Consider the following 21498-nt stretch of genomic DNA (forward strand, 5'->3'; position numbering starts at 1 on the left):
TGTGTGTGTGGGTATGTGTGAGTGGAAGGAGGGGTTGCACTTCTCAATACAGTATGGAATGCTTTTTTCATGATAATAAGAACCATGGTTTGGTGCCATCCTTCAGCTACCATTCTCTAATTGCAAATCTCTGCACCACCACCAGAATCTGGAAAATCACAGCAGCAAAGTCATTATTTTCTATCAGTCTCATCAATCTCATACCTAAATGACAAAATATGTTCCTTGACAGGATATTTCTAAACACTGAAACACTTGGCTAAGCTTTGGGAGAGGCTGCCATGATAGCTACAGGGTACCGATGTGAACTGTTGTGTCTCATACTACATTTTATGAGAAAGTGAGCCCTGCTTTCTGATGTTTTTTGTGTGCTTATCAACTATCCCCAAACCCACATCTGTACTTGCGTTGTGCTGAATTCTGTCCCTGCTTTGGTACATGTACACACTGGCAGATTTAAGCTGCATCAACTAGTCACCAGTGCTGTCGTTTCTCTAGGCAGGACAATCTCTTCACGACAGGTGCTTTAAGCATCCTGGTAGTACAGCTGTGTCCCATATGATTTGCTCTGATGACCTCTAAACTAATGGCTTATCAGTTATTAATGCTGGCTTGACGACATCTTAAACAATGCCTCCTTTAACAAGACAGCACAGTCCGTCCAAACTCTCTGGTCCCTGGCTGGTAACCTATCCAAACGCGCTTTGGTTTAAAATAGCACCTCCACATTCTTTTGACAAATATGCCTTTACTTCCTAATAACTAACTTTAATAGTCGAGAATGACAAGAGATAATGCAGAGGCTGATCCCATTCACCGGGAAGATTTAATTTAGATTTCCCTCAGGTTCCGATAAGCTTGGCACTCTGCAGACATTCTAAGATGACAGTGAGAACCTGCACAGTCATTTTGTTTGAATACGCAGACACAAAAGAGCAGCGGTTACACTTTAAAAGTGAGAAAATGAGATTTCTGCTGCGATGAGGAGGCTCAAGTGTGAAATATTTCTTTCTGCAGTTAGTGTTAAACTGCTTGCCTCTACATTTATGCGCGTCTCTTTTCTTGTTTATACATTATATTCTTCCCTAACCTTTAATACCGTGTGGAATGTGCTGCCTAGACAGTGAAATATGAATGAGAGTAATTTTAGTACTTAACACATCATTAATCCTGCAGTGAGTCTGTTGCCCTGAGAAAAGGGGTGAAGCTATGATGTGTTCTGGCTGGAACACACACACACACACACACACACACACACACACATACGCACGCACACACGCACGCACACACACACACACACACACACACACACACACACACACACACACACACACACACACACACACACAGCAACCCATCTTATATGTACATTCCATTTATTTGTTAATTTCCCTGGGCTCGCCTTCTCTAACGATTCAGACAAGCGGTTTGGCTTCCAAGCAAGCGAAATCTTAGTGCTACAGAATACAATGATGTTTTAGCCACAAAGAAATGGTTTGTTTGGTTTGTCTGCACAGATCCCTCATCTCCATCCAACACCATTGGGATGAACTGGAGCTGTGACTGTGATCCAGGTCTTATCAGACAACATCCATGTCTGACCTCACTCATGTGCTTGTGACTGAATGGGAGCAAATCTTTAAAGCCAGGATCCAAACATTGTATGAACAACCTTCCCAGAATAGTGGAGGCTGTTTTAGCAGCATAGTAACGCCAATAGTTTTGGGATGAGACAGTCAACAAAAACATGTGTGTGTCATGTTTCGGTGTCCACATATTTTTGGCCATGTAGTTTCCCCTTTTGATTGGTGACTTAAAGTGCAAATAATATTCATGAAGTAGTATGTATGTGAAAGTAACATGGAAGTAGGGTAATACACAAACAAACTGATAAATTATAAATGCAAACACACAGTGAGAAACTGTCCTCAGAAGTCAGCTCCTGGTAGTCACGCTGTACTTTGGAAGACTTCTTCACAGAGTTAGAGCTTTGTCTATACCCAGAAAAAATCATCTCCATCTCTCCTACGCCCATTATCTTTTAAATGGTTTCAACACGAGAGAGTAATGGGTCGCTGGGCAAATAGTTTGGTGGTAAAAATAAGAGGGCGAGGGAGAGAGCGAGGGAGAGGTGGGAAAAGAAAAAGACTGTATGATGGTGTCATTTCAGACAAAAGGCCCAGTCATGATGTGTTCTCACTGGAGAACAAAGAGCTCTGACAGACTCCCTAGGTCTCCTCTGTTGACTATAAATGTACACCGTACGCATCCGCATCCGCACACACGCACACACACACACACACAGGCGGAGTGGCAGAGTGACACGCAAACACACCCACACTGCATATAAGACTTCAAATTTCTCTCTCCAACAAGGGGACAGAAAAGGAGAGAACAGTTAGACTAATTATCTGCGAATCTGGAGGAATGAACAGCTTCATATGGTTATATTGTCCTCAAATTGTTTGGGCCCCCAGCAGCAATAGAGGGGCATCACGTAGCTACTGTCTGGCTTTTTGTCTCCTCCAGGTTTAACAAACTATCTCAGTCAAGATATTCCTCATAATGAGCTTGGATTGCAGCGACGTCACAAACAACAACGTCAGAACCTGCTGCATCGAGGATGTTTTGGTGACTGAATTCAGTCTTCATCTCTTAAGATGCCAAATTTCCACCTCGCTCTCGCTCTCTGTTTCCAGCAGCAACCGGGTGGCATGTAGGGCTAGCGTGGTGGTCTGCAGGTTTGTTGGGGGGGCTTCAGTCAGAGTCCATGGCAGGGTCACGGCATTTACCCCTCCTCCACTGCACCCCTGCGCTACGCTCCATGAGAGCCCACAGAGAACACGGAGGTGTTAGAGAAAACACAAACAGAGCCCCGATTGTCCCCGACTTGGGTTCAACCCCCCCACAGCCCCACCTCCAGGGGTTTAAGACTGAGAGAATGAGCAACTGTCAATGGTGTTTTGTAAATACCTAGCTGTTTTCACTTCAGATGGGTTTATTCAGACGTCGGAGGGAAATGCTCCTGCTTTGCAGTCTGCGAGTGTCCTTGCCTTTCCTGTCCTATTGAGATTTGTATGGGAAAGCCATTTGTGGTGCGTCCGAAAGAGCGGCACAATCGCCAGCTCCTTTGAGACAGGGGTTGACAGCTGAAACAAGTGAGCAAGCTGGTGGACAGGGCAGCCCGCTGAGTGATGGCTGTTTCTTATTGGCACTTATTGACCAGAGGCAAAGCCCCCCTACAGTGTGTCACATCTCAGCTAAATGGATTACAGACAAATCAGCTGGGGACCATTGTTCCACAGACCTAACTACCTCACTGAGACCTCAGTGCAGCCAAGTGACTTCTGTATGACATTGCATGACTGCTGCAACAGTGAGAAATCAAACATCACTCAAATTATGATCTGCTAAGAACTCCATAATACGAAAAAAGCTTGATGAGAGGAAAATTACTGGGATGCATACAGTGATATTTATCTGCTCGCGATAATGCAATTACCTCTCTAAACAAGGCTGTCTGCCTGTAATTCATAAACTGCACACATGTTGGTAAAATTAGATCACGTTCCACAGGACTCGTAGGTTTTAAGCTGTCATTTGTTGTGTTTTAATTACATGCCAGTCCTCTCCCATCATCAAATTAGCACCTGCGGTGGGGACTGCTCCTAATGGCCCCGACGTAATGATGATTACAGACAATAACTGTTTCAACTTTCAGTAAACAACTTCTGCCCGCCTGCTGAATAAATCCCAGACAGCCCAGATAAATCAATATGCGGGCTGAGAGTTACAGTCGAGCTGCTGCAGAAGTGATCACTTCTATGGACTCGGGATTCTTTTACTCGCCTGTTAAACAATGGCTCTTCGAGAGGCCCTACAGAGCAGAGGGATATTTTACTGTGTGGCGGTGGGGGCCATCTTATCTGGTGGTAAGCACACCCTTGGGGGTTGGAGAGGTGTTGGAGAGGTTTACTTCTTCACTCCTCCCATTCTCTGTCCTAACCCCCCATCATGGCGAGCCGGCTTTCTCCTGGCCCTTTTGTCGGTGGATTACTGGGGGTTTAGAGACACACACACCGATTCTTCCCTCCCCTATCGGAACCACACAGGGGGTTAAGAATAGAGCACAGAGGGGAGACCTCCACACAATGATGTGAATTACAGAGGCTTTCTATGTATGGTCACTTATATTCCCCCCATTTGCTCTACTCAGAAATCACTGCAGAGCCCTATTCAGAGCTTGTGGTTTTCCCAGCAGGAATCTTGGGCTATATGCCAAAGCCCTGGGCAAAAACCTTTGATTGTAACAACACCTACAGCGTTCAGTGAGTGTTTTTTTTTTTTTTAAATCCAAACTCTTTGTCTTTTGTTCAGTTTAAACACGAACATGTGTGATGGTCCTTGTAATCATCCTTGGTAAATGACCAACACTGAAAATACAGACAACAAACAAACAAGCCTCGGGTGAAACCGCAGCGTTGTGTAGCTGCGCACAGTCAACACAAACCGCTCACATCATCCCTCCATATTGTGAGAGAGCACAAGCTGTCTCCTCCTCTACAGGTCGGTATCCATCTCTCTCTGCCAGCTGCCCAGACAGCCCATCTGTCTGTCCTGACCTGTGTTTGAGACCATGGGGGGAGCCTAAGTGGCCCATGAAGGGGGTCTCTGGCATGTTGCCCGCCCGGTAATGACAGTTAAGCTGCCAGCAGCTTGCCTGACAGCTCTTGAGGTCTCTCTGTGGTGCTACAGTATTGATATTGTATCGGGTTGCAAAGAGCTTGGCAGCCTTTTAATGAGAGCTCAGATTGATCAGGCAGTAGTGGCGCTCCCTTCACTGTGGATGATGCTTATTGGCTGTCCCTGCAGGTCTGACCTCCCACTGCTCTGATTCACTCACTGAGGAAGGAGACAAACACACTCACTCATTCATACACACACACATGAGCACACACACATATTGGCGCATCTGTACTCATGTACAAATGTAGGAGCGTTAAAGATGTCAGAATGAATGTTAATATCAAATACTCACATTCCAGTTGTAAGTCAAATAATCATAATTTGTTTTGGGGGGTTTCACAGATCATTGGACTCAACACATTATTGGCTCCTGGTGCTTTGAATCCATCTCATTCTGTGTCAATATACAATGGGAGAGAACTGACAGGACTTTGGCAAACTTTATGATTATAATCCTGTTTTGCAAAGAAGTGCTTTACTAATAAAGTTTAGTTGGAACTAAAATATTCACTGGAAAATATATCAGCTTTAATTAAAACCATGTGCTCCTGGACGATCTTCATGGTTCAGATGGAGTCTAGTTGCAACAGCTGAAAAAAAATGATTTAAGAACTCAATCGGTTGCCAAAGTCATCAAGTTCAAAATACTACTGGCAGTAGACTTTACTTCAAAATAACTGAAACTTAAAATCTGCTTCTAAAATGAAAAGGAAATCTTTCAGTTTGGTTTAGTCATATAAAGATGACGTTGCTGTAATCTCAATAATTCTTTCCCCAAACAGAATAATTTATCAGCACTTACACACAGAAAATACTTTAAACACTTCACCCAGTGAAGGGGATTGCTGAAATAACAACTAACAGTAATTTAAAAAAAAAACTATGAATAAAATTTTAACATTTATTCTGACGCATTCCAACACCCATGCACACACTTAACTGACTGACTGACTCATTCACCCCCACACACACATACACACACACCTACACACACACCTACACACACACACACACACACACACACACACACACACACACACACAGACACACACACCCACACACACACCCACACACACACACACACACACACACACACACACACACACACACACACACACACACACACACACACACACACAAGGAGAGAAAAAACTAAATCTCTCTTCTTTTGTGTTGAAGTTCTTTGCAGGCTTACTAACTGGACAACAGAAATAAGCAAAGTTCAGATAAACAGACTGAGAGAGAAAGGAGAGAAAGAGATATTTAAACCACCTCCCTGTCAGCCTCTATAATGGCACTTCACCTTTCCTTCCCTCCTCCTCCTCCTCTCCACCTGCCTGCCTCCACGGGCTCATGTCAAGGTCACAGCAGTGGTCTCGGGGACTCCACTCTCTCCTATTAGCCCTCCATTAGGTGCCTGTCAGAGAGGCAGCCAGCTGTCAGCCCCCCTGTGGTTGTGATCATGACCTCCGCTCAGCCTCTGGAGCCCCTCTGGGATCTACAGCAGTGAAGTAACAGGATGGAGGTAGGAATGAAACCCCTGCTCAGTGCTCAGGGGAGGGGATATTGTGATTACTTTTCTGTGGCCTTTGCTACTGAAGCAGTTGGGAAACCGTTCCATGACTTTGCTGGCAATCGGTCACACTGAAATGCAAAGTGAAAAAATTCAAATACCGAACAGATTCAATTTACACATGTGGAGAAAGTACATGTTGTGATTTTGTTCCTTTTTTAAAAGGCTCTCCGCACACACCTGCTCACCCTCTCTCCGTCACCGTCGCCCTCTCCCTCCGTTTTCTCCCTTTCTCTTCTATTAAACATGAATTACCAGCGCTTTGATCAAGTTCATCACCCTTGTGTTGTAATTAGTGCTGTGTCAGAGTGTGGAGTGGCCCCATTTCACTAATAGAGTCATTACCGCACCGTCGGCCAGCTCTCTGACCTCAACCCCCACACGCCTTCAGACCTTCCTATCGCACCTTCCTGTCGGCTCCGGTGGAACATAAAGCATCAGACAGGACAGGAGATATACCCGGCTTTTCAAGCACAGGGGGATTAATAGGCACCTATAACCTTTTACTGTGGATCACACTGAGCGAAAAGGTCAATCAGATTCATGAGAAAAGCGTCGTGGATGAATGTCTGCATTTAATGAGCGCTGTATAGCACCAGGATTGCTGTTGCGCCCTCCTATATGTGAGTTAGAAAAGCATTAAAAATAAATGGGGAGCAAAGCCAATTTAAGATGCACATAAAATGGCCTGTAAATTCATAGGGTAAGCAGATAAGAGAGCGACAGTGCCTTGGTCTGAGGAGGAGAGAGGGACACTTTTACTGCAGGAAAGATTCAATTAATTATCCCTACATCGTAGTCAAGGGAGGGTTAAACACTGTAAGCAAAAGATGTGAGGCTTCAACCAGAATCGGTTGTCGTGCGTTTTTCACACGGTGGGCAGGGGTGACATACTCGGTGTCATTCTGTGTTTGGTAAGCTACTTGTTAACCATGGCTGTGATTAAAAGCCATTAAAGCAATTATCTGAACGGCAGGAGAGCTGTGGGTAAGACGAGAAGAAGATGGCCTTTTGTAGAAAAATGAAACCTCCTTTCAGCGCCGTCGCCCCAGATAGCTTAAGTTAACTGAGTGGTTATGCAAGAGGGCAGAAGAGATTTCTTTTTTCACGCACACATATACACACACACTTCCCTCACATCCTTACAAATACAGAGCCAACTTCCCAGCCAGCCGATGGAAGCTGACACACAACAAAAGAATGAGCTGCTTCTGTGTTGTTACTATAAAGCTTGGCCAGAGTGCCGAGTGGCCTCTCTGTCTGTGGCGCCGCAGGTTGGCACACTCACAGGGGGCTTTATTGGGGTGCCATCCTGAGCGTCAGGCAACATGCCCGATGTTGACAAAGCCTGGTATCGCCTGCTGTCAGCCCATTCTGTGTGCACCCGGCGGAAAGAATCAATTAGGCCGAGCTCACAACAGAGCACTTTAATATTTGACTTTTAATCAGCGGGCAGAAGGCAGGCTGGGGCATGGAGGCAGGCTGGCAGTTTTCATCTTGCTGATGTGGAAAATGAGGGTCAGGAAAATTCTCCCGGAGCCCCAAAATGTGCATCATATACCCAAAGGAGGATGTGAGGAAAAGTCACCAACAACAAGCTAATCCCCCAAAGTGTAAAAGGGAAGATATTCCTTCATCACTCACAAGATATCAAAAGCACCTTATGCAACCAGCTGCAAGAAATGGATGAGAAATATCACATAACTCTGTTCATAAACAACCAGAGCTCTGTGGAAGGGACAGTGGTTTAAGAGAAGAAAACTGAATTGATGAGGTCTTCACTCGGCAGATGAACTGCGCCTTTGAAGAGTTTCTCTTGAAGACTTTTGGTTTTTATCCTGCAATGCCGAAGGCCCCCTCTGCCAGAAGAAGAAGAGGAGGAAGAAAGAGTGAGGTGAATGCTGTCCTCACACTGGGGTTTTGAAGTGGAGATCAGTCCTCAAACAGAATAGCTTACCAAAGGCGCATCATTCACCTGTCTGCTCCTGCTACTGTCACGGAGACAAGAAGGAAAATCAAAGTTCAGCTCCCTCAAATGCTCCGTCAAGAAAAGTTATGTAGGCAGGCATATTTTTTTCACAAACAAAACAGTAAACTATCACAGCTATATTAGGAGCCGTTTGTAGCGAGTCATTTGTTAATCAAAAAGGAGAGCTGATTACACTCACACACACACACACACACTGATGGTTTTGCAAGTGATAATGAGTCAGCTGTGCACAGCTGTGCATATCTTATGCCCACATGTGTTGAGAGCTGCTTCTTCTGCTGCTACCCAACTGTTCACACAGGATGACTCTGATCACAGCAGCAGCACAAGCATGTTACTGGTAAACAGCCAGAAGGACAGTGTTATCCTGCAGAGGTGAAGTTTCCAGATCTGGCAGATTTACTGCCTCTTTACAACATATTTGCACAAACACATTTCCATTTTTCTTTTTTTACTCGATGCTTCCAAATACTGATTTAAAGCATGAAAAATGCCCTATGTTATCGTTGCTTGTTTAGTAAAGACATGAAGCTAGTTTACAGCCCAAAACCACAGCGGGTGAAGGCTATTTTTCAGCTATTGATTTAATAATTCTAAGCTTTGTAGCTTGCTCATTAATTCTCACAACTATTTCCCTCAGCCTCACCTCACCCCCTCTCTCTACATCTTTCATTTCATTCCCTTTTCTCATCTCTTCATAATTACCATTTGGACTGACGGCCACTGAGGGGGCATCTGCTGTGGCCACAACACAACCCACAGCTCGCTTTGATCATGGATTCTATCTCAGTGGGGCCAACAATAACCATCCTCTTGTTTGTGCAGAATGAAATGCTAATCACTGGCAGGCAGATCAAATGAGGTGATGTGATTGTGAGGCTGACTGAAGCAGCATGATGCATGAGTCGCCTCTGGAGGTGACAGATCTATCCCCCACAGTAAATAAAGTGTTGACGTTAACTGTAGCCTGCTGTGCTGTTTGTTTCCTCTGAGATCTGTAGAATCCATGGTAACAGGAACAATAATCAGAAGCTAACTTTCTGCTCAGATGAAGCTGTGATACCCAGATAGTTGTAAAGATAGACATAAAAAATAGATGCAGGACAGGTCAGCGGCAGACTGCATTGGAGTGAGTGAACCTTGCGCAGGCACAGGCACAGACACAGACACAGACACAGGCACAGACACAGACACAGACACAGACACAGGCACAGACACAGACACAGGCACAGACACAGGCACAGACACAGACTCGACTTTACATGCTCTGGTCAACATCTGTGAGTAACCATATGCAAATACAATAAAATATACAGTAGATGGGGCGTCGTGTGGCGTAGTGGTCTAAGCAGGCGCCCCATATGTAGAGGCCACAGTCCTCGCTGCAGCAGGCCCCGGTTCAGACGGCCCTTTACTGCATGTCATTCCCCCTCTCTCTGCCTCCCCATTTCCTGTCTCTCTCTACTATCCTGTCCAATAAAGGCACAAAAGCCAAAAAAAATATACTTAAAAAAAAAATATATATATATACAGTAGCTGTAGCAACAAAACAAAACCTCCATCCACTCATGCAAGTCAACTATACAGTGCAGCGGCCATGGGTTCGAAACCAACCCATAGTCCTTTGCTGTATGTCATCCCCTCTCTCTCTCCCTGACTTCCCTGTCTGTCTCTCACTTTACTATAAAAAATAAAGGCAAAAATGCCCCCCCCCCCAAACGAAACAAACAAAACAATACAGTGCATTCAGAAAATGTTCAGGCCCCTTCACAGTATTCAGACAGGTCTACAAGGGTCTGAATACTTGTCAATGTGATATTTAGTTTATAGTTTTTCCTTTTTAATAATTAGCAAAATGTCTAAGATTATGTTTGTCATTATGGGGCATTGAGTGCAGACTGAAAAATTAATTGAAACAATTTAGCGCAAGGCTGCAACATAAAAGGAAAAAATGTGAAGAAAATGAAGGGGTCTGAATACTTTCTGAATGCACTCTACGTGTGAGAGGTAGAAATGAGAGGGCAGAGCGAGATTTCCTTTTCATAGCGAGTAAGAGGTGAACAGCCTTACCTTCCTTTCTAAACAAGCTGTCTCTGATGTTCTCCTCTCCCACTGAAATCAGCCTCTGACTGCCAAGTTCTGTAAGCAAACACAAAGTCCGGAGTGGATGAATACTTGGAACATATGCAACTTCCACTTAGGAGCTCAGACGGAGCCAGACTCATCTCATATCTACAGCATTCAGGCTTGTTTTTTGAAACATCTTTTCATACTATGAATATTGCATGCATTATGATTCATCCATGTCTGATGCTGGCCTGTATTGTCTCTGTCCTCCCTAACCGACGCAGTAAGTCAGTCTGAGCCCAGATGCCACTCCCAGTCACCACTCCTCCCTCACACCTACCCCGAGGATGGTGACACATCTGTCTTAGACCAAAACACTGTGACGCACAGTAGGATATGGAGATAAACAACCACACATGGCATAGCAGTCTACATGGTTTGTAATCGCATGTATCTGGAAGTATTCACACAAGATAAAATCCATATTTGACTGATGTGACGCCTGAGGAAGCAGGCAATAGTTCGGGAGGTGGTTTAATTAGACCTCTGCCAGAAATAGAGTAAAAATTGTCTCGTTTTTAACATAATTACCTCTCACCCTCCAGGACATTTTTAGTGATTGTGCTAATAATCAGCTACTGTTTGTAATGCTATGTAAACACTGCTCACTTTCAGTCAGGCAGACAAGTAAATCCCTACTTATACTGCTTTAAACTAGGCGTCAGAGGCAGCTGAGGTAGAGAAAAATAGCTGTTTTCACCCAGCTCGTTCCATCAAGCTGCCATCTAACACCGTCTCCACATTTCCAGCAGCGTCTATCTGTGCTCTTATAAGCTACAAGGCCTCTTTCTGTGTCCGCCTGCCAAGACATGTTGACAGGAGTGGAGCTGTCTGATCCATGTTTTGATTTGACAGGTGTCAGTGTCCAGCATGTGAACATCTGAGCCGACCGACCGACTGACTGACCGACCGTCAGACCGACCAACATCTCCAAAACCACGCTGCGAGATCTGTCACTTTAGTCTCTCTATACTGACGGAGTATCTAATGTTTCATATGTAGTCATTGGTGAGATGCTTTGCACACAACAGTGCGGTGGTGCACACACACACACACACACACACACACACACACACACACACATGCACCCCTTTGGTATGTGCACCTCGGCTAAGAATACCCTGGAGAACCTTACAAGCCCACATGTATCTCACTGCCAAGGCACGTCTCTGACCCCAGCTGCTCTCTGCCTGAGCCAGCTCTGCCAGCCACTCATGGGCATCAAAGAGAGGTGAGACTGGACACCTGTGTCTGTCTATCTGTCTGTCTGTCCATCTGGAGCAATAAAAAAAAGCAGGAAAAAAAAGCAGTCAAGGCTTGTTTCTCACTGTGAAGCATCTTCCTCGACAGCTTACCACAAAACTGACATAGACATTGAAACCAAGGACACAACAAAGAGGAGGGATTTCACTTGTGCAACAACAATACAAAACAGCAGAGACATCATTTATTTTGACAGGATTTTATTTGGCCAAAGATGACATCCACATAAACTTGCAGCATTCAGCAGACACCGCAGGCTGCAAATGGCAAAAATGATTTACTTTTATTTTTCTCTCGCTAAAATAAAGGAGTGACAGATTTAATATAAATAAGCAGGGAGGCGGAGGAAGAAGGGAGGAGATTGGAACAGGCTGCGGGTGACAAGGCAGTGTGACAAGCGTGGCAACTGAGAGAAAATTCAACACCTGGCCTTGTCTTTGATGTGAATAAGAGGATGATACATCAAAAAGTGACAGGGCAGAAAGATGGCTATTACCCAGGCGAAGAGGAAGAGAAAGAAAGAGAGGAGAAAGAGACTATTTTTAGCCGTGGAGTAAAAATATGGTAGGGTTTCATTTAACATTCCTTTCCATACCGGGCTCCTGTGCTAATGAATCATGCTTTATTAGTTACAATAATCTTGAGTTCTTGGCAGAGTTGCATTAAAATTGTAATGACATTCCAGAGCAACAAGATCAAATGCTCACGTTAACAAATAAAAGCAACTGAGCGACTCCATCCTCCTGTGATCGAGATAAGCTGGAATGAGCTGTCTGTCTGTTCAGGCTGATCCTGATGAAGTTTGACTTGGAGGGTAAATGAGCGGGAGCCCGGGGCCGTGTTTTCTTTGATTGGCTGCATTCGCCGTGTCGAGCAGGAGGCTGATTGATTTCAGTGGGCTGGAACCCCGGCTCTGCCCCTATTGATCCCTCATCCCCACTCCTGTCTCTTCCCCAATTAAGAGTTCACTAAGCCGCCACTATGGACTTCTTCTAATGAATACCACTACCTTTGTGCCAACATCTCAATGTTGCATTCACTATGCTGCCTGTCTCTGCCGCTTTCTCACTTTTGTCTGATGCTCCCCCACTTCAGTCGCAGTTAATGCTCAGCCACATCTGAACAATACGAGTGGAATTGATCTGGATTTGTGATAAGGTATCTTTTGGGTGGTGGGATCAAGGTAAGGAGAGGAGTCCCACAGTTCATTACACATAAGCATAGGGTAGACAGTCCAAATCTCTGTACATCACTGGGAATCAATTGCTTCACCTACGGCCAGATTTGAAGGATTAGAACGAATTGAGCTACTTTGGGATGTAGAAATCTGGGATGTGTGTGAGTGTCAGGCGAGGAAGATCAAAAGATTCATTAGATTAGAATTAGATCAAACACAGTCAAAAGTTGTGAGGACAGTCAGAGGAGGAGAGTGTGAGAGTGAGAGTGGTGGACATGAGAGAAGCAGAAATCCAGACGCTGACGAGCAAAAAAGATGTTTGATTTAGAATCAGTTTAATTGTCAAGTACATACAGACACGAGGAGCCTGTCTGCCTTTCTGTCTTTCTTTGGAGCTTTCTGAGACGTCAATCTCTTGATCTGCCCACCTTGAGGGTGCATTCAGAAAAAGCAGTTCAGTCACAGGTCATTTGTGCCCTGATGCACCCAGCCTTAAACCCGTAATCCCACTGCTTTGGTGGAGTGAGAAAATCCAATTTCAGAGATCTGTAATTCCATAAACCTTATTAGGCACAACAATGGCTGCTACACCCTAAGGGAGAGGCATGAGGGAGGGGTGAGGGTGTGAAGGCGGTGGGTAGCTGAAGTTGTGACCGGCTAAACACAGGGACAGAGAGAGGGTGATGAACACAGAAATGGAGATTAAGGTAGAGTCGGAGTGTGGCAAATCAGGGAAATGAAAAAGACAGAAGTGCTCTGGCAGGGCCGCACTTCTAGTAAGTTACCATGACTAGGTACAACAGGATGAAATGGATGACGAACTAAGATTCACGGGGTAAAATGTTCAACTTTTTTCTTCTGTTTACCACACAATCCCTTCTTTCTTTTAAAAGCCTGAATAGGGCCGAAGGCTTTGGATGATGTTTCATACACCAGTATATGAAGGGAAAGTTGGTTTGGCTTTGCAAGTCCCACCGTCACCACTGAATGCTGTATTCATTCAATCGTAACATCAATGGACCACTTAGACTGCTGTTACCTGAGTGCTGTCATTGATTGTTTGCCCAAATCCAGGAGAGTGGGGAGTGCCGCTCTCTTTTGCCTTACTAATGGACCCCATCTCAGCACACACCTCAGTGAGAGAGGAGCCAATCGCGAGCAGTGGAGGAGACATGGCCATAAAAAAAAAAAAGGATGGCAGACAAGAGTAATGCACAGCAGGTTGATCAATAAAAACTCCTCAAATCCATACATGAGGGGACCCAGGTAGTGGAAATGTAGATTAATATAATTATGGTAATAATTACAACCACGGTGATGAGATTTTGCTTATCAGACAGAAAAACTGTTGAGAAAAATGGCTTTGAACTTGAGCCAGATTTTGGCTGCGCTCCCAAATCTCCCAATCACTGCTCTTAGCAACCACAGTTAATTCTGTCATAAATTATTCACAACTGTAACAAAACTGTAGCAAAAGGCCACCGATAACCCCAGGATCTAAAAGCTGATTAGAGGAGGAGATTGGAGCGAGGATTTAATACAAAATTCGGAGATATAGCGGGCCTTTAGTGACATCTCTGCTGTTTGATATTGCAAGTGAGAAGGGGCCTCTAGCCGCTGTCTCTCCTGAGACAGATAGGGCAGTGAAGCCTGTATTCTGTGGCCAGAAGGGTGTAATTACATTTCCCTGTGGGGCACCTCTGCTGCAGCAGCTCAGCCATATAGAGGGAAGAGATTGAAATCTGATTGCACTCGCACACGCCAGTCGAATAGCTGTCCACACGTGAACCTTGGGAATAACACGTACACACGCTGTGCACGCTGAGCTGATACGGCGTGGGCACAAACACAGAGGAAACCAAACACACACACACACACACACACACACACACACACACACAATGGCATGCACATGCAAAACACACACCAGCGTGCTTCTCCGTATTTGCTCCCATCAGCCGTAGACTACTGTGTTTGAGAGGCGTCGTCAAAGAGCCCCGCTGCCTCTCCATCATTAGAGCTGAGAGGAGCAGCAGCACCGAGATTTACACACTGATCTCCTGATGCCGCCTCATCGCGGGGCCTGTTAACAGCAGCTCATACATACAGATGAACAGGGACTCCGAGAGGGAACACGTGAGTGTTACTTACTGTCAGGCTACTTTTAATGTATTCTAAAGGTGTGTGAGTGAATGGTTAATGAAACACTTGTTATGTCTCCAAGTTTTAAGCTAAAAATTCTGCTGGAAGAGATGTGAAGTAGGGCAGGTTTCCTTAAACTAAGTGTATGCGGATATATTTTGATATAGGCAATATAGAGCACGGATATACCGTGACATCTAATTGCTGCTTCTCCCCTTGGATGGCATTTTGTGTTTATTTTTTAAACAAGTAATATTAGAGTTATGTACTCCCGTGAAACTCATCTCTTTATTTTTTTTTATATTTTAGGTCTCTCTGGTGGAGTGAAGCAATTTAACAGTGCATGGCGGCGTGACATGAATGTTTTCTCTACAGAAGAAGAAGAAGAAGAAGAAGCAGCAGCAGGTACAGCAACATCAACCTGCACTGGAAAAATCTGTTTCCATCAGCTTTTATTACATCCTCTCCTCTTCCGTGTGCCAACTTTCCTATCTCGCAAGCTGAAAACATTTTTGCAATAATTTGACATCTTTTCCCAATTCTGGTGTTTCCACTCAGATTTTCTGCACGGATTTTTAATTACGTGCAAATTTAAAATGTGCGTTAACACAAATGGACTGAAATGTACCAATTGGTGTAGCTGTAGACTAAACAGAGAGACAGCAAGTGGAGCAGATGGAGGAAGATCTCTGAGAGGGCTGAACGAAGCTAATGAGAGACATTAGCTTTAGGACTCTCGAACCTAACCTCACTGTGTTTAACCACATAAGGTCAAGGCAGCGCTAAAATGAGCAGACACCGGCGCTGCCCTGGCCGCCTGAGGGTCTGCAGAGACCATTGAGCGGTGTCACCTTGGCTGCTGTCACTGATATCTGCCACCTGTCACCACGCTGCCCCCGTGGCCAGGGATGTGGCTGCGTCGACAATGGGTCTGTCGATAGCGCTTCCTCCCAAGAGTGGCGATGGGGGAACATGTCCTCTGCTTTCATCAACAGCTTGAGTCAACAGCCTCGGCGTGCGGAATTATCATACAATACATATTCATGCCCGTGTCTCCCTTCAACTGCATCGCCAGCCCTCCTGCACATTTTCCAGCCATTTTTACAAACAGCATGTCAAGCGCCCCATTTTCGCCGGGAGTCCCACATGGCCTTTTATGTATTCGCCGCACGGCCACCGCAAACAACATCAACAGGTCTCAAGGTCGTCGCTCCCACTGATTGTATGTGTGTGTCTTTGTGTGTGTCTTCGTGCGTGTGTGTGTGTCTGTGTGTGTATGTGTGGTGTTCATGTGTTCAGAAAGAATGTGTGAACAATTGAAGAAGAAAAATAGGAAAATAAAACAGAGTTTAAGAGTTAAAGTTGTGATGTGTGTGTGTAGTGTGTAGGTGGGTTCTGTGAGCACGGAGTGTGTGCACTCATTGTATGTTTGGGTTAATGCAGTGCAAATAAGTAACTGTGATTTTGGGTGCACTTCCCATTACATTCATGAGTGTAACCATTAATTTACTGCTTTGTGTGAGTGAATATAAATCTGAACAAACTGTTACGTACATCTGCTTGTGTGCACTTGAGCCTGTGCGTGTGTATGTGTGTGAGCAAACTGTGCAGCTGCAGTCTTAATATGCCTAGGGACTAGCTGACAGGTAGACTAAGCAGCAGCATCTTCCTCCAGTCCACTGGCATCTCAGTCTGAAAAGAGGCCAGTTGATGTGGGGGTTAGAGCTTCCATGGCAGAGTGTGTTGTGATAAATAATAAATGCTTAAAGAACAGATCTCTGACGCTTCTTTACTTTCCATCCATCCCTCCACCCTTTCATTCGTTCATCCTTCCATCCATATTGCTACAAACAGCACGGGGCGTTCATCTGTCTCTATCATAAATATTTCAGCCTCTAGGTCAGCACTTGCACCCCTCACCGCCCCCCTGCTCTTAACCGCCACCACTTGGTGATGACACAGCCTTTTGACCCATAAAGATATTGACAAAACACTGATAGTGAGTACATTGACTGGGACCAGCCTCATAGACTAAAGCCGTACAGGCTCCTATAGGAGTGGCAATGGCTGCAACTGTTGAAATGGCGATTCTTGAATGAACGCTGAGCAGCGAACACCTCCTGGATTTCTTAAAAAAAAGGTCCCCGCAAGGTCAACAATCCAAAACTAGACCTTTGGAAAAAGTAATATTTTTACTGTTGTAGTTGTTTTTGCTCTATTTTTAAAACCCGCACACCATTTAGCAGCAGTCAGGATTATATTTGGCCGCGTAAACACAAAGCAATGCTGAGACAATGAATGTTCCAAATTTCAAAACACCACAGACTGTGAACCAGGAAGACAAAGAAAAATAATCACAAATTGGATTCAACACCAACACCGACAAAAGAACTGTGAAATCTGTAGCGACTTGTTTCACTCAATACAGTGGATTCTTACAGATTCTCAATACAGCTGCCATGTAATAACTCTCATACAACAGCGTACTATAAGATATGTAGAACTGTGAAAATCTCTCTCAGTCACTTCAAAACCAAAACGGTCAGACAGCACATGACGGCAATGTCTATTCTACAAACTACCAACTTCTTCCACCAGATAAACAGCAGCTCCTCTCCACGCTGCTCTGATTTAAAGCCAGATACTCTGCGAAAAGAGTCCAGTGCATCCGATGAACGAGAGGTCTCATCTCTCTTACCCTTATGAGCAGCGCTGTTAGCGACTCCATGCATAAATCTCAGAGGCGAACAGAACGGATCAGAGCATTCAAGTGTAAACTAGGGCAAAGCTCCAGCACTGTTCCTTCTAGATACACTACTCTAGAAGCAAGTCCTGCGGAGGAACAAGCAATCACACACTCAGGGGTACACATGCTGTCATCTATCACAAATACACGCATGCACAAACACAAATCCACACACCTGTTCTGGTCAGTCCAGTACCATCCAGTCCTGTCCGGTCCGTTCAGATCCGGTCCCCTGTGCCGGCAGAGTGAGGAGCTTGTCTCACCCCCCACACAGCCCGGTGCAGACAGCTCACTGTTATAGATGCACTGACAAGTGAAAGGAGGGAGGCGTGGTTTCACACGAGATAAATAAAAGAGGGAGGGAAAGAGGGAGGAGAGAGGCTCCCTCAATCTACAATTCAATTTTGCCCTCACTCCCTTTTTCAGCAGCGTTTCTGTCTTCCCCTTCTTTTCCTCTTCTTTTACAATATTCTTGCTGTTATTTTATCGTCCTTTCCGTTTTCCATCGTCCTCCCTGTGTGTTTCTCCTCACTGGCTCTCTCTGTTTCCATTAGTTTTAGCCTTTCTCCTCCTGTGTTGCTTCCTGCTTCTTCTTTTTCTCCTTGTCACATTTTCCTCTGCCTCTTCCTCTGGCTTTCTCTAGGCTCTCATTCATGGGGTAGTGTGTGTGTGTGTGTGTGTGTGTGTGTGTGTGTGTGTGTGTGTGTGTGTGTGTGTGTGTGTGTGTGTGTGTGTGTGACAGTGAAACAGGGCAGCTCCGGCCATCTGTTGGAGCCTGTGAGCTTCACCTATTCACAGTCTCATAAAGGCAGAGGCACACAGAGGAGTGAGGGAGAAAGGAATGGGAGGGAATGAGGGATCAATCTTAATGCTGCAGGGGTGGGGAGGGAAGGCAAAGCCTGGCACACACACCATATCTATCAGGCTGGCACCTCTGAGACGAGCTGGCGTGGGCACGCCTGCTCACTGGGTCCAGGCAGCACAGGGGATTTGGCTCACAGTGCATGGGCACGCAGATAGAACAGAAACGCACACCCAAATCAATTTATACACAAGCCCACAAAAGCATACATATATATAAATATATGGGTGCGTTCACACCACACACTTTCACACAAATCCACAAAACCAATTTCCTCTTTGACAAAACAAACAGGATCTATCAAGATAGATAATCCTACAAACTCAAAGAGACAAGGGGATGGGGGACAGGGGACAAATCTACAAACTTACACAGACGCACACACAGGGCCTGCCCTGAATCCCTCCATCACAGCAGAGGTAGGCATTTTCCTGCCTGGTTTAAATCCCGAATTTCTCCCGAGTTCCGGTGTCACTTCCTATCCCTGACCAGGAGGGAGAGGTGCGGCGGAGGGTGGGCGGAGGGCGGAGGCATCCATCACTGTCCACGCAAGCCATCCCATGATGGATGCGCCTGTTTATCCCTCTCTGCAGGTTATTTAGATGCAGTCACAGCCAGAGAGATTAGTGATGGAAAACCCCTGCACCTACTCACCTCTCCTCCCACCCCATCTAATCAATAACACTCTTATCTATTATCTGCATTTCAAGGTATTTCTCCATGGAAATTTGAAGCAAGGAGAGAAAAAGAGATTAATTGTCCATCCCCTCTCAGTGTTTTCAATTACAACACCTACAATGGATCATCTATCTGTCAAGCTTGGCACACGACGGTATTTGTGTCATTGCAAAGAGATGAAACCATGCTGCTTTGAGAAAATCAAACAGCATTTTTTCTGGGCATGACTGTCCTTGCAGATGCAAAACAAACTATTCAGAGCAGGGGATTTACATGGCATTTGAGGATAAAAAAATATATATATTTCCTGCTTTAACTTCAGGTGCATTCAACACTAATCCTGGTAAAAAACAACAACAACAACAAAAAAAAACATTGTCAATTAAGCCAATTGGAACCATAAGCCTTTTGTAAGAGTGGATTAGGCTGTTCTAATACTATTCATAATCATCTTAAAACAAAATATAGTGCTGGAAAATTATTTATTTCTCCACTGTATGCATATCAGATGATGTCTGAGACTCTGGGACTGCTTACATAAAGGAGCCATCTAGCTGCTCTAACATGCTGGATTACAGACAATGCCCCAGAGACAGACATGTTTTTCCTGAGCGGTGCCGACATGCCAACACAGCAGCCCAGTGACACCACTTTAGCACATGGTTTATTCATGCTCCCAGTCTCTCTCTTGCTTGCTCTCACGCACACTTGGGCTGTGTCATTCCACTGACTTCTAATTGGGTTTAGATCAACAGATGTGTCCTCCATCACACCAGCGTATATAAGCTAGGTAAACACGCCTTATGTAAACTATAGGTTGATATATTTCTTCCAACCCAGCTGGCTCTGAAGCAATTCCCACAGAAGAAAAGTCGCAGACAGACAAAAAAAAAAGAAAAAGAAAAGAGGATGCATTAAAAAAAAGAATACAAAATGTCTGTGTGTCAGCAGAAAGAAATATCTGCACTGTAAAATCATAGGAAGGGTGCAGACCTTGCGGGACACATTTAGATTTTTGCTTTCTTTTTCATTGGACACAACGTGGACTTGTGCACGACCTTTGCATAATATTGCAGAGGCAAGTGCATAAATAAGAATGAATGATTTCTATTCTGATAGCGCAGACAGACAGCTATGTTCTATCCAGCTGGGATCTTGTCCTTGGCTGGGAGTGTGCTGTTACAAATGAATTTGTTCCTTTTCTGCACTGTGTGTGCCAGGCTGATAAAAATATCCCCTGTCAGCTGGCTGCGTGAAGAGGGGAGGACTCACTACAAATGAGGCAGACCCCCTCACTGTCTTCTCCTCCTCGCCAGCTCTCTCTATCTCTGAGAGCACTCCTCCTATTATTCTCTTGGTTTGGGCTAGTTGGTTCAAGGCTGACTTCCCTTCACCACCACCACCACACACATCCCCCACACCCAGCCCTGGCTGAATATGTGTGTGTGCGTGTGTGTGGATGTCAAGTGGGTCCTGTGGATTGAGACAGCTCTACATCACCATGGCTACATTATGAAAAAGAAACGAGATAGAGAGAACAACTGAGGGTGAAAGAACCCAGAACAACACTGACAAAGTGGTACTGAAGGACGCAGGGTTGACAGAACAGAGGATGAGAGAAGTCCTGGTGCTGTGAAACAATTCTCCTGAAAATAGCACAGCGGGTACTGCAGGTAGAATAGTGAAAGGGTCATCTCACCTCTGAGCACGTGGTTTTAGAGGCAGACAGCCACATTATAACTACTTCAAAGATATTATAAACCGGGGTAAATAACTGGTGAGCGAGTGTGGTCAAAATAAAGGATGTGCAGCAGATAATACCAAAAAGAGGCGCTTTTGCGAGCCAACATTTCTGGCATTTTTAGGACACAGTTTTTTTCTTTTCTTGTTTAATTAAACTGGTAGTATATTGAGATCGGGATCTCTTTTTCAAGGGAGACCTGTACAAAACATAAATATATACAGTTTGTTTATGTTCACAACAGACAGATAAACAGACATACAATCTAAATTTTCACAATTAAGAAAAGCTTGTGCAAGGGCGATTGTCTGGGGTTCTCTGGTTTTAGGATTTTCATCCATCAAAATGTCCAAGAAGGAAGCCACATTAAATAACCGCTTTCCTTCAAAGAAACACCAGACTGAACCTAAACATAAACTAGTTTTATGTTCAGCCAACCGGTCCAGTTGCAGT

General features: G+C 44.9%; 1 protein-coding gene across 1 annotated transcript in view; it reads right to left on the reverse strand.

Annotated features, from left to right (window-relative positions):
• LOC111221804 (extracellular sulfatase Sulf-2-like) overlaps window positions 1-10392 on the reverse strand; it is a 24124-nt gene extending 13732 nt beyond the window's left edge. Inside the window, exon 1 of the mRNA XM_022745375.1 lies at window positions 10380-10392. The gene's annotated coding sequence lies outside the window, so the exon portion shown is untranslated. The remainder of the gene's footprint in view (window positions 1-10379) is intronic.
• Between the last annotated feature and the right edge of the window lie 11106 nt (window positions 10393-21498).

Source organism: Seriola dumerili, unplaced genomic scaffold (assembly GCF_002260705.1).
Source record: "Seriola dumerili isolate Sdu_G_001 unplaced genomic scaffold, Sdu_1.0 BDQW01000088.1, whole genome shotgun sequence".
In the NCBI taxonomy this organism is placed as follows: Eukaryota; Metazoa; Chordata; class Actinopteri; order Carangiformes; family Carangidae; genus Seriola; species Seriola dumerili.